The 13,348-nt window shown below is 35.6% G+C and overlaps 1 protein-coding gene across 4 annotated transcripts in view; it reads right to left on the reverse strand.

Annotated features, from left to right (window-relative positions):
- The window catches only part of LOC136039321 (golgin subfamily B member 1-like), a 283,865-nt gene that overhangs the window by 114,714 nt on the left and 155,803 nt on the right, over positions 1–13,348 (reverse strand). The gene's annotated exons all lie outside the window — the stretch shown is intronic.

Genomic DNA, 13,348 nt, shown 5'->3' on the forward strand with positions numbered 1-13,348 from the left:
TTGCACAAAAATACAACGAAATGTATAGAAAACATTATAGATTTTGTGACAAACTATAAATATTTGGATTTAGAGAAAATAGGACACGGGCCAGAAGCTCCCTTTGTGCGTCTGTGGCTAAACATCTCCTGATCTATATTTTTACATTTTTGTAAGACAATGTTCTCTGCAGAAAGCAAAACCTACTTCAAAATGTTCAAAAACTTTGAGATGCTACATCTTTAGACACACTTTCCAACAGTCGATCTTTGATTTCGAATGAAGATTCCTCAAGTTCCTGAATCTGCGCTTTTGACAAACATGTATGCAAGCATTATCAACAAGAGCTAAGAGCTCATATGGCACTTGTGATGAGGTCGGAAGAGCCAAGAGCCAAGGGCTCATATGGCATGAGCTCTAACAAAATTCTAAGAATCAATATATTGCTTTAAAAGGAAAATCAGAGGCTTAATGCCGGTCGGGATTTAAAATAAGAACTCTGAGTCACGAGGTCCTTCTAAATATCAAAATTTATTAAGATCCGATCACCCACTCGTAAGTTGAAAATACCTCACTTTCTTAATTTTAACTCTCCCTTCAGCCCCCCAGATGGTCGAATCGGGAAAAACGACTTTATCAAGTAAATTTGGGCAGCTCCCTGACACGCCTACCAATTTTCATTGGCTAGCACGTCCAGAAGCACCAAACTCGCCAAAGCACTGAGCCCCACCTTCTAATTTCCCCAAAGAGAGCGGATCCAGTCCGGTTACGTCAATCACGTATCTACGACATTTATAAGCGTTTTCCAAGATTTCAGGTTCCTTCCCTCCAACTCCCCCCATTGTCAACAGATCTGATCGGGATTTGAAATAAGAGCTCTGAGACATGAGTTCCTTTTAAATATCAAGTTTCATTAAGATCCGATCACCCATTCGTAAGATACCTCGATTTTCACGTTTTCCAAGAATTCCAGTTTCCCCTTCAATGTCATTGGATATGGTCGGGATTTAAAATGAGAGTTCTAAAGCACAAGATCCTTCTAGATATCAAAGTTCATTAAGATCTGATCACCCGTTCGTAAGTTACAAATACCTCATTTTTTCTAATTTTTTCGAATGACTCCTCCCCTCCCCCCCAACTCCACCAAAGAGAGCATATCCAGTCCGGTTATATCAGTCACCTATCGTGGACTTGTGTTTATTCTTTCCATCAAGTTTCATCCTGATCTCTCCGCTTTAAGCGTTTTCAATGATTTCCGGCACCCCCCCCTAATGACACTGGATCCAGACTGGATTTAAAATAAGAGGTCTGAGTTTGAGGTCCATCTAAATATGAAATTTCATTAAGATATAACCACTCTTCCGTAAGTTGAAAATACCTCATTTTTTCTATGTTATTGGAATTAACCCCCCCCCCCCCCAACTCCCCCAAAGAGATCAAATCCATTCCAGTGATGTCAATCCTGTATCTAGGACTTGTGCCTAGTTTTCCCATTAAGTTTCATTCCGATCCCTCCACTCTAAGCATTTTCCAAGATTTTAGGTTCTGCCCCCAACTTCCCCTTCACCGGATCCGGTCGGAATTTAAAACAAGTTTTCTGAGACATGATATCCTTCCAAATATTAAATTTCATTAAGATCCGATCAGTCCTTCGTAAGTTAAAAATACCTCATTTTTCTAATTTTCAGAATTAACCCTCCCCCCCAACTCCCCCAGAGAGAGCTGATCTGTCACGGTTATGTCAATCACGTATCTAGGACTTGTGATTATTTTTCCCGCAAAGTTTCATCCCGATCCCTCCACTCTAAGCGTTTTCCAAGATTTTAGGTTCTCCCCTACTCAATTCCCCCCCAATGTCGCCGGATTTGGGGGAGCCCCCCCAGCTCCCCCAAATAGAGCAGATCTGTTCCGGTTATGTCAATAACGTATCTAGGACTTCTGCTTATTTTTCCCACCAGGTTTCATCCCGATCCCTCCACTCTAAGCAGTCTAAGCGTTTTCCAAGATTTTAGGTTCCTTCCCTCCAACTCCCCCCAATGTCACCGGATATGGTCGGGATTTAAAATAAGAGCTCTGAGACACGATATCCTTCTAAACATCAAATTTCATTAAGATCCCATCACCCGTTCATAAGTTAAAAATACTTCATTTTTTCTATTTTTCCGAATTAACCGGCCCCCCACTCACACTCCCACCCAGATGGTCAAATTAAAAAATGGCTATTTATAATCTAATCTGGTCCGGTCTCTCCTACGCCTGCAAAATTGTATCGTCCTAGCTTACCTGGAAGTGCCAAAAGTAGCAAAACCGGTACAGACTGACAGAACGACAGACAGACCGACAGAATTCGCGATTGCTATATGTCACTTGGTTAATACCAAGTGCCTCAAAAACCAGAGTGATTTATATCCCCAAGTCAAGGAGCCGATCACCACATAATGCGCACACAAGAGTCCTTAGAAAATTCAAACCCGATAGCCAAGGGTTTGGTTCGGCAACTCCATCCATATCTGAAATAATTAACTTGTGTCACAGCATAGGCGAACACAGAAAGTTTGGTAAGCAACTTGCTACAATTAACATTTGCAATGGCAAGAAGTTCGTACAACATAAATTTTTATTTTGAGTATATAATATATATATATATATATATATATATATATATATATATATATATATATATATATATATATATATATATATATATATATATATATATATATATATATATATATATATATATATATATATATATATATATATATATGGCCCCCCAAGCCCCCTCCCCCCTCCGCGCGTGTAAGTCGTTACGCGCCATTGTAGTTGTGTCCCTGTGTCCCACCTGTGAATAGATATATATATATATATATATATATATATATATATATATATATATATATATATATATATATATATATATATATATACACATATATATATATATATATATATATATATATATATATATATATATGTATATATATATATATATATATATATATATGTTTTTAACTACGTAAAACATGCGAATATACAACATTCTTCGCTGTCCCATCGTCTGTGCATATAAATAGATTGTCAGGTTTACTGACTCTTGAAAATGCAACACATAATTGTCCATGGGAAAAACAATCCGTATTCAGATCTATACCTCATTATTCTAATGATGTTTCCCTGTGTCCCGGTCGTCATTTATATTCCCTGTGTCCCGGTCGTCATTTTTGTCCCGGTGTCCCAGGTTGTAATTTCTCTTTGAGTGTCCCGGTCGTCATTTATATTCCCTGTGTCCCGGTGTCCCGGTCGTCATTTCTGTCCTGGTGTCCCGGTCTGTAATTTCTATTCGAACAATCCCTGTGTCCTGGTCGTCATTTATATATCCCGCCTGTGCCCCCGGCCTCCCCGTTGTAGTTGTGTCCCTATGTCCCGGTCGTCATTTATATTCCCTGTGTCCCGGTCATGATTTGTGTCCGGGTGTCCCAGTCTGTAATTTCTCTTTGAGGTTTTCCGGTCGTCATTTATATTCCCTGTGTCCCGGTCGTCATTTGTGTCCCGGTGTCCTTGTATGTAATTTCATCAGTTGACAAACATGACGTCAGTCGACAAACAACTTCATGACGCATACAGCTCAATCCTTATAATGACGTCAGTCGACACGACACACAAACATGACGTCACTCGACACACAAACACACACACACACAGACAACTTATTTATATATATATACTAGCTGTTGGGGTGGCGCCAGTTGGTGGGGGCGCTTCGCGCCCCCCAAAGCCCCCCCGCGCGCGTAAGTCGTTACGCGCCATATTAGTTACGCGCCATTGTAGTTGTGTCCCTATGTCCCACCTGTGAATATAGATATATATATATATATATATATATATATATATATATATATATATATATATATATATATATATATATATATATATATATATGTTTTTAACTACGTAAAACTTGCGAATATACAACATTCTTTGCTGTCCCATTGTCTGTGCATATAAATAGATTGTCAGGTTTACCGACTCTTGAACATGCAACATATAATGGTCCATGGGAAAACAATCCGTATTCAGATCTATACCTCATGATTCTAATGATTGCCCTTGAGCTTTGTTGATGGTGATTGCTAATCGACCATTCCCTGTGTCGCCATCGTCATTTATATATCCCCCTGTGCACCCCGGCGTCCCCTTTGTAGTTATGTCCCTGTGTCCCGGTCGTCATTTATATTCCCTGTGTCCCGGTCGTCATTTGTGTCCCGGTGTTCCAGTCTGTGATTTCTCTTTGAGTGTCCCGGGCGTCATTTATATTCCTTGTGTCCCGGTGTCCCGGTCGTCATTTATATCCCCCTGTGCCCCCCAGCGTCCCCATTGTAGTTGTGTCCCTGTGTCCCGGTCGTCATTTATATTCCCTGTGTCCCGGTCGTCATTTGTATCCCGGTGTCCCGGTCTGTATATACATTCGTTTTTTAGTTTTGTTTTTCTCCTTTATTTTTTTCCTTTTTTCTTTTTTTTCTTTTTTAGTTTATTTAGATTTTTAGATTTTTTAGTTTTTTTATTAGTTTTTAGTTTTTTTGTAGTTTTTACCATTTTTTTAGTTTTTTTAGTTTTTTTTTTTACTTATGTCCTGGTCGTCATTTATACTCCCTGTGTCCCGGTCGTCATTTGTGTCTCGGTGCTTTGTTGATTGCTAATTTATATTATATTTATATTTATATTTTTTATATTTATTAATATTTTTTTAGTTTTCTTTTTCTCTTATTTTTCAGTTTTTTCCTTTTTTTTAGTTTTTTCTTTTTTAGTTTTTAGTTTTTTTTTGTCTTTTAGGCATATAACCCACAAACAACTTATTTTTATATATATTTATTCATATTTTTTTAGTTTTCTTTTTCTCTTTTATTTTTCAGTTTTTTCCTTTTTTTTAGTTTTTTTCTTTTTTAGTTTTTAGTTTTTTTTAGTTTTTTACCTTTTTTTAGTTTTTTTTTAGTTTTTTTAGTTTTTTAGCTTTTTTAGTTTTTTTATTAGTTTTTATTTTTTTGTAGTTTTTGCCTTTTTTTATTTTTTTCAGTTTTTTTTTAGTTATTAGATTTTTACCTTTTTTTAGTTTTTTTTAGTTTTTTTCTTCTTTTGTATTAGTGTGAAATAATTCAGACGTCATATGCGAACAAACATGACGTCACCTGATCCACAGATCCACACACAGACAACTTATTTTTATATATATAGATATATATATTTATATATATATATATATATATATATATATATATATATATATATATATATATCTATATATATAAAAATAAGTTGTCTGTGGATGGATGGATGGATGTGTCAGGTGACGTCACCTGAAAAAACTGGATCAGGTGACGTCAAAACTGAAAAAACTAAAAAAAGGCAAAAACTACAAAAAAAACTAAAAACTAATAAAAAAAATAAAAAAGCTAAAAAACTAAAAAAACTATAAAGGTAAAAACCAATAAAAAACTAAAAAAAAAACTGAAAAAACTAAAAAAAGGCAAAAACTACAAAAAAAACTAAAAACTAATAAAAAAAGTAAAAAAGCTAAAAAACTAAAAAAACTAAAAAAAGGTAAAAAACTAAAAAAAATAAAAAATAAAAAAAACTAAAAAAAAGGAAAAAAACTGAAAAATAAGCTAAAATAAAGGTAAAAACCAATAAAAAACTAAAAAAAAAAAGGAAAAAACTAATAAATGACGACACTCAAAGAGAAAAAAAAGGCAAAAACTACAAAAAAAACTAAAAACTAATAAAAAAAATAAAAAAGCTAAAAAACTAAAAAAACTAAAAAAAGGCAAAAACTACAAAAAAAACTAAAAACTAATAAAAAAGCTAAAAAACTAAAAAAACTAAAAAAAAGGCAAAAACTACAAAAAAACTAAAAACTAATAAAAAAAATAAAAAAGCTAAAAAACTAAAAAAAACTAAAAAAACTAAAAAAAGGTAAAAAACTAAAAAAACTAAAAACTAAAAAAAACTAAAAAAGGTAAAAACTAAAAGAACTAAAAAAGAAAAAAATAAATGACGACACTCAAAGAGAAAGCGACCAGGACAAAAGGAATGTTCGATTAGCAATCAACAAAGCACCGGGACACAGGGAGTATAAATGACGACCCGGGGGAAACAGGGGGATATAAATGACGACCGGGACAAAAAAACTAAAAAGAAAAAAAAACTAAAAACTAATAAAAAAACTAAAAAATCTAAAAATCTAAATAAGCTAAAAAAGAAAAAAAAAGGAAAAAAATAAAGGAGAAAAACAAAACTAAAAAACGAATGTATATACAGACCGGGACACCGGGATACAAATGACGACCGGGACCCGGGACACAGGGAATATAAATGACGACCGGGACACAGGGACACAACTACAACGGGGACACCGGGGGAAACAGGGGGATGTAAATGACGACCGGGACACCGGGACAGGGAATGGTCGATTAGCAATCACCATCAACAAAGCTCAAGGGCAATCATTAGAATCATGAGGTATAGATCTGAATACAGATTGTTTTCCCATGGACCATTATATGTTGCATGTTCAAGAGTCGGTAAACCTGACAATCTATTTATATGCAAAGACAATGGGACAGCAAAGAATGTTGTATATTCGCAAGTTTTACGTAGTTAAAACCATATATATATATCTATCTATATTCACAGGTGGGACATAGGGACACAACTACAATGGCGCGTAACTATTATGGCGCGTAACGACTTACGCGCGCGGGGGGGCTTGGGGGGGGGCGCGAAGCGCCCCCACCAACTAGGTGTTGGGGTGGCGCGAAGCGCCACCCCAACAGCTAGTATATATATATATATATATATATATATATATATATATATATATATATATATATATATATATATATATATATATATATATATATACTTAAAAGTAGAGCCGGGAAAATAATGGAATATATCTCTCTAAGAAAACTGGCCAAGGAGAAGAAGAGTTTGTATACATGCCATGTCTAGCTACTGAGCTTTAGATTTCCCAGTCCTATCGGTTTCTGATAAACTGAGTTGTCGGTATAATAGTATTGAAATTTACCAAAGTCACTTTATTTCCCCGCAATTTTTTTAAAGAAATGCAGATTTGATTTTGGATGAGAACTTCAAAATCAAATCTATTAATTCAGTTTTTGGCCAAATGAGTAAACACTGATTTATTGCGAGTAGAGTAATAATAAAAAAAAGGAAGGACTAAAGATCAGGGTATAAGAAGCGGAAATTGTACCAATATAGGTGTAAAGAATCTTTAATCTAATAGTCGGACATTTGTCCCGTCATCTAAGTACATTCGTGAAAGAATTCTTTCTCCCCCACCAGCCACTGTTCTCGAATGAACATACAAGACCTGTATCTCTCAAGTTAAGAAGCTGTACGTTCACTCATGAGGCTAGAAGTATCCATCGGACTTTCGACTCTCTTTCAGACCATCAGACTTTCGACTCTCTAGCTTTATCCGTATATAAAATGGCTTAGCTTTACCACGGCAATGTCATTTGACCCAATAAAATTGTTTGTAATTTTGCAGAACTAAATACTTATTTGAAGGTCCACATTAAATTTGAGTCGGGTATTATAAGTATTTTTTTTAATTTCTAACTTGTGTATATCAGTATGTGCCTGAATGAATAAGTACTCTCCAGGGGTGTAGCCATAATTCCCTTTTTAGGAAGAGGGGACCCAATATATATTGATAAAGTCCTTATGCTACTGTAAGGTCCTTCACTGGAGAATTTAAATATTTATGTCAAAGATTCTGACACCATTTCGTGCTGCTGACGATTTAGAACATTTGGGAACTAAAGCGACTGCACTGCATCAATACTGAGGTATTTTATACCATCTTTCAGCAGTGACACCGGCAGAAAGATTTCCAAACGGGGAGGGGGCCGACGTAAAAACAGGAGTGGTGGTTGGGTGACAGGGGATATATTTCAGGATATTTTTTCGTAAGAATAGATTTATTTTTAAATACTTTTAGGAAAAAAATTCTCGAATAAAAAGAGCAATTAAATTGTATGCAAAATGGAACAGAATACAGTAAATCTTAGACGACAAAGATTTCTGGTAAAGGGGTCAATCTATTTAATCAATAATATATTTAATTATTATGCATCTAATCTTAAAAGGAAATCAAACTCAAACTAAATTGCAGAAAGATTTACTACTCTGGTAGAGGATAACTGATATAGACTTGTCTGTATGCAATTTCCTACGCCTTAGAATAGTTTTCAGAAGGAGTAGAGATGCTCAAAAATCGTCCTGCCTGCACATATACCACCTTTTGATTTTATAACGGCCATGTAAAACGTACCTTTTTCATAACAGGACAATCCTCCACCTTGGACTTAAATCCCTTACAAATTCAGACATTTAAAAGAAAAAGAATAGCGAAAGAAAAACAAAATTTGAATTTAACTCTCCAGCTGTCAAATTAACCCTCTTTCTTTTTATTGTCCTATTCAACTAAATAGAATGAGCAGGTTCAAAAAAATTTTCGTCACTAGAGAATCTTATCATATAGTTCGTGATTAAATAAAAAAAAAACAAGTTTTTTCAACTGAAAGTAAGGAGCAACATTAAAACTTAAAACGAACAGAAATTACTTCGTATATGAAAGGGGCTGCTTCCTCATCAACGCCCCGCTCTTTACGCTAAATTTTGACTCTTTCTCTCGGCTCTTTTTTTTAAAACAGTAAAAAACTTTATTTTAGGCAGTATTATATTATATTAAGGCAGTATGGCAAGAAGGCCATACTGCTTTTGAAACTAGAGAAGAAGCAGAGTCTGAAGTGTTTGCTATTCTAGATCTGTATGCAACAATTTACACCGACTTATTAGCTGTTCCCGTTATAAAAGGGAGAAAATCAGAAAAAGAAAAATTTGCTGGTGCTGATTTCACCACTAAGGTTGAAGCGTTTGTTCCTGCTAGCGGCAGAGGCATTCAGGGAGCAACCCCACACATGCTTGGGCAAAATTTTCTGAAAATGTTTGACATTGGATTCGAGAATCCTGAGACAAAAGAGAGAAGCCATGTATGACAGAATCCATGGGGCATTACAACCAGAACAATTGGTGTCCTAGTCATGGTCCACGCTGACAATAAGGGACTCGTCCTGCCACCTAGAGTAGCTTCTGTACAGGTTGTTATAATTCCCTGTGGAATAACTGTTGATACCAAACAAGAAGATCAAAATCGCCATTACGAATTATGTAAGCAGCTTGAAAAGGAATTGGCTGGTAATGGTATTCGTTTAAAAGGAGATTATAGGGACAACTATTCTTCAGGTTGGAAGTATAGCCATTGGGAACTCAGTGGTGTGCCTTTGAGAATTGAACTTGGTCCACGTGATATTAAAATAGATGAATTTTTTGCCGTCCGAAGGGACACGGGTGACAAGACATCCATTTCTCGTGCTAACGCGTCAAAACGTGTGAAGAATTTGCTTAATACTATTCAGCATTTGATGTTGGAAAAGGCCACCCAGGAGATGAAAAGCCACATCAAGGAGTGTTTCAGTCTCAGTGATCTTGCGGAAGAATTGGATAGGAAGAATATTATCCTTGCTCCTTTCTGTGGGGACAAAGAGTGCGTGGGGAAGATTAAGACTGATTCTGCGAGGGGAACCGATTCAGAACCGGGAGCTTCAGCAATGGGTGCTAAAAGTCTATGCTCCCCATTTGACCAACCACGTGCCATAACAGAGGACATGAAGTGTATCCATCCAGACTGCAGTAGAAAACCCGAGAAGTTTACGCTTTTCGGCAGAAGTTATTAAGTGCTATAATTTCAAAGAGTATGGAAAACTGATAAGAAAAAATGCTGATTTCAAAAACATAAGTTTCATAAAGTTTAGTCTTAACCAGCAAAAGCTAAAAGCCGAAGAAAATGTATCTGATTTTCGAAAAAAAAGGCTAAAGACCCTCTAGAAGTTAAAGAATTTTAATTAAAATCAGACCATCAGATTTACCGCATCAGAAAACCTAAATGTAGAGGTTTCAAGCTCATATCTGCAAAAATTGTGGAATTTTGTTATATTTGCCAGAAGAAACATTATGGATGCGTATTAATTTGTTCTTTTCCCAAAGGTGATCGTATCGACCTAGTGGGCCTAGAAAGTCAGAAGAGGGCTCATTCTAACGGAAATGAAAAGTTATACTATCCATTTTAAGTGACCATAATTTGAGGGCAACTAGGCCCCCTTGTCCACTAAAAATTTTGAGATTGCTATTTTGTTCAACATAGTTGAAAGGCCCAATAATTATATCTTCGGAGATAAAATGACCCCCTACAACCCCTGTGGAAATTTTTTCAAGTTAAAAATTTGCCCGTTGTTTACGTAGAGTATCTGCTATTAGAAAGTATGCATACATTTTTCGGGCGGGGAGGATGAATTGTCTGCTGGGAGGATTTTGCAGGGGGAGAATTTTTCATGGAGAGAAAAGCTTCCAGGGGGCAAACTTTTCAGGGGAATTTTAAACTGGTTGAATTTGCCAGAATTCCTACACGAAATTTCTTTATATCTCTTGCTTTCTCTTTACCTATTCAATTTTACGCGTTGAAATGTTAAAGATAATTTTCCGGGGTAAATCTTCACCATGATTAAATTATCCAGAGGATACTACTGTGGGCAGGGGAATTCTTCCGCGGAGGAGGAGCCAGATATCCTGGCGTTATTTAAAAAACGATCAGATGTTAAATAAAAACAAGTTTTTTCAACTGAAAATGAGGACCAACATTAAAACTTAAAACGAACATAAATTATTACGTATATGAGAGGGTTGGCTCCTCCTCAGCGCCTCGCTCTTTACGCTATTAAGTTTAAATTGTGTCCCAATTCCTTAATAACGACTCCTGAAACACAAGGGTCGTTTAATTAGAACAACAAGTAACTTTTTTCAAAGTACGAAAAACTGTAGCGTGAAGAGCAAGCTGTTGAGGAGGGGGGCAACACCCCTTATATACGTCATAATTTATGTTTGTTTTAATTTTTAATGTTGCTCCTTGCTTTAAGATGAAAAAAATTATTTTTTATTTAATGAAGCTTAAAGACAAACATTTTTTTAAATGCAATGGAAAAAGTGTGTCAATTAAAGTAAATGTACATAAAAATAAGAGAAGTAAGTAAACACCAAAATATTTCATACTTTAAACTCAGTGTTTGTAAAAAGTAACACAATATCAAAGTAGTTTCTTCAGAGTAAAACGTTAAAACTAAAATTAAGTTTTCAATTCAATAGTTTAATTTAATTTTGAATACACTAAAACAATATATTTGACACCTTTATATCAGCTCATGGGTATTCTTGCGATGCAAGCAAAAGTTGTCGGCATATTCTTAGCGAAATTCCCCCGTATTAAGTTGTTTTCCTGTGTTTTAATCTATTATACGAACTTCCTTGTGTATTAATCCCTGCACTAAATACTAATAAACAAATTAATATTTAAGATCACCATAAAAATCTGATTCTTTGATTTATTGTTGCCACAGTTAGACTCTTACACTTTTGCTATTGACAAGGATCGTGAATTTGAAGAATTTGATTTTTTTTTTTTTTTCTGTAACCAAATTATATAGAAAAATGTTGGTGGAAAACTGGAAATGGGTCACTCGGTCAAAATTAAGGGTCAAGAGCTATTGACAGGCAGCCAACAATGAGGCAACACACGTTGTTTCCTTGGTTTTTCCCTATTCTGCTATCTTTCCTTTGGTTTCCTCATAATTACTTTATAGTCCTAAATTTCAAGGGGAAGCCTTGCCCCCCCCCTCAAGCACCCATGCCTTTCAGTCTTCGAACTTTTCTACATTAACGCTCATTTTTAGCATTTCTTACGCAGAATAAACTTTGAGAGTTTCACTCAATCAAATTAAATTCTGTTAACGCTGGGTTTACTGAAATACTTGCGATGGAGTTTAGAATTTATCCGATTTTTTAAAAATGCTTATGATGGCTTGACACAACTTTTTTGTGTGTGAGCGTCTGTATGTCTATGTTTTCGAAGTTTTACGGCATTTACCTTTTCTATGCAAAAGCCAGCCTATCGTTCGTAAGTGTACGCTCTCAAGTTGTTGGAAGAAATCGCTACGTCTTTCCAGTCAGTGAAACTTTTCTTCATTGAGTCAGTTCGCTATAGCAATCCATTTATGAATTATCTCATGCCACTAACAAACAAGGAAGAGTATTTGATTTCTCTGCAACCGAGACTACGAACGAGAAGCTGAAATCTGATACCAGTATAAAAGACGCCAACGGTCTATTACTTTTTCAGCCTTTCTAAGGTTGAGAACCCCAAACATTGAGAAATCTTTTAATTGAGCATATCTCTTCACCTTATCTTTCCCGAAAATTCTTACAGACCTTAACAGAATAATGTCAAGTCCTGCCAGCCAATGAATGAAACAACGCAGAACAATGAAAAATTAAGCCCTATAACGTAGAACTTTGGAAGTATTCGTTCACCTGTAGCCAGGACTGAAAACTATAGTAGTGGAAACACCACATTTAAGACAAGTTAGCAATGTTTTTTACGAACTGATCAGTATCTATATGATCCCTGCTTTGTTTTCTGGATAAATAATACGTCGATATATGCGCATAAATTTGATAAGAAATATATGCATAAATGCTGAACATCCGGAATGTAAACCTAAGTAAAGTAAAGCCGGTTGGGCTGTTCAATCGACCTTATCGAGTTTAGAAGGAATCGACTGCAAGCCACAATCAGATGCTAAATGTCAAATACCATCACTTGGATCACCCCAGCCATTCTGATTTAATGTACTGACAAATATCGTACGAAAATGCTGATTTAAGGCCGTGATTAAGTGACCTTGAAAACATCGAGCTTCAAAATTGAAGTTCGGGTAGACTTCTATCTCTCAATTCTCTAGAGACCGTCGATTGTCAAAAACCCTTCAAATAGCACTTATTTTTTGGCGAAAATAACAGGTTGATTATACCAGCTTGTCAATTTGGTCTCTTTGGCCATCTGAAACAATTCTTTCTGGTAAAAAACTTGTAAAAATTTCAGGTAGCTGAAAATATTCTATGGGACTGTTCGAAAACAGGGAAATGCATCGAAAAATGGTTGCAATCATCTTACAGGTTATTGTCTTCTGCTCATGATAGTACCGATTTTGTTCGAAAAGCAATATCCCTCATAGAGTACACTTGCGAAAAAGAGCTAAACATTTTCTAAGAATTCTAAGCAATTAGAGGAAATAGAGCAAAATCCTAGCAAACATTTTGTAGCATCTTCAAGAAGCTACGGCCTGATATTAAAAGCGGTATCTTCCGCCAATGAATACTTGAGTACTTCTTAAATATA

Source organism: Artemia franciscana, chromosome 19, assembly GCF_032884065.1.
Source record: "Artemia franciscana chromosome 19, ASM3288406v1, whole genome shotgun sequence".
In the NCBI taxonomy this organism is placed as follows: Eukaryota; Metazoa; Arthropoda; class Branchiopoda; order Anostraca; family Artemiidae; genus Artemia; species Artemia franciscana.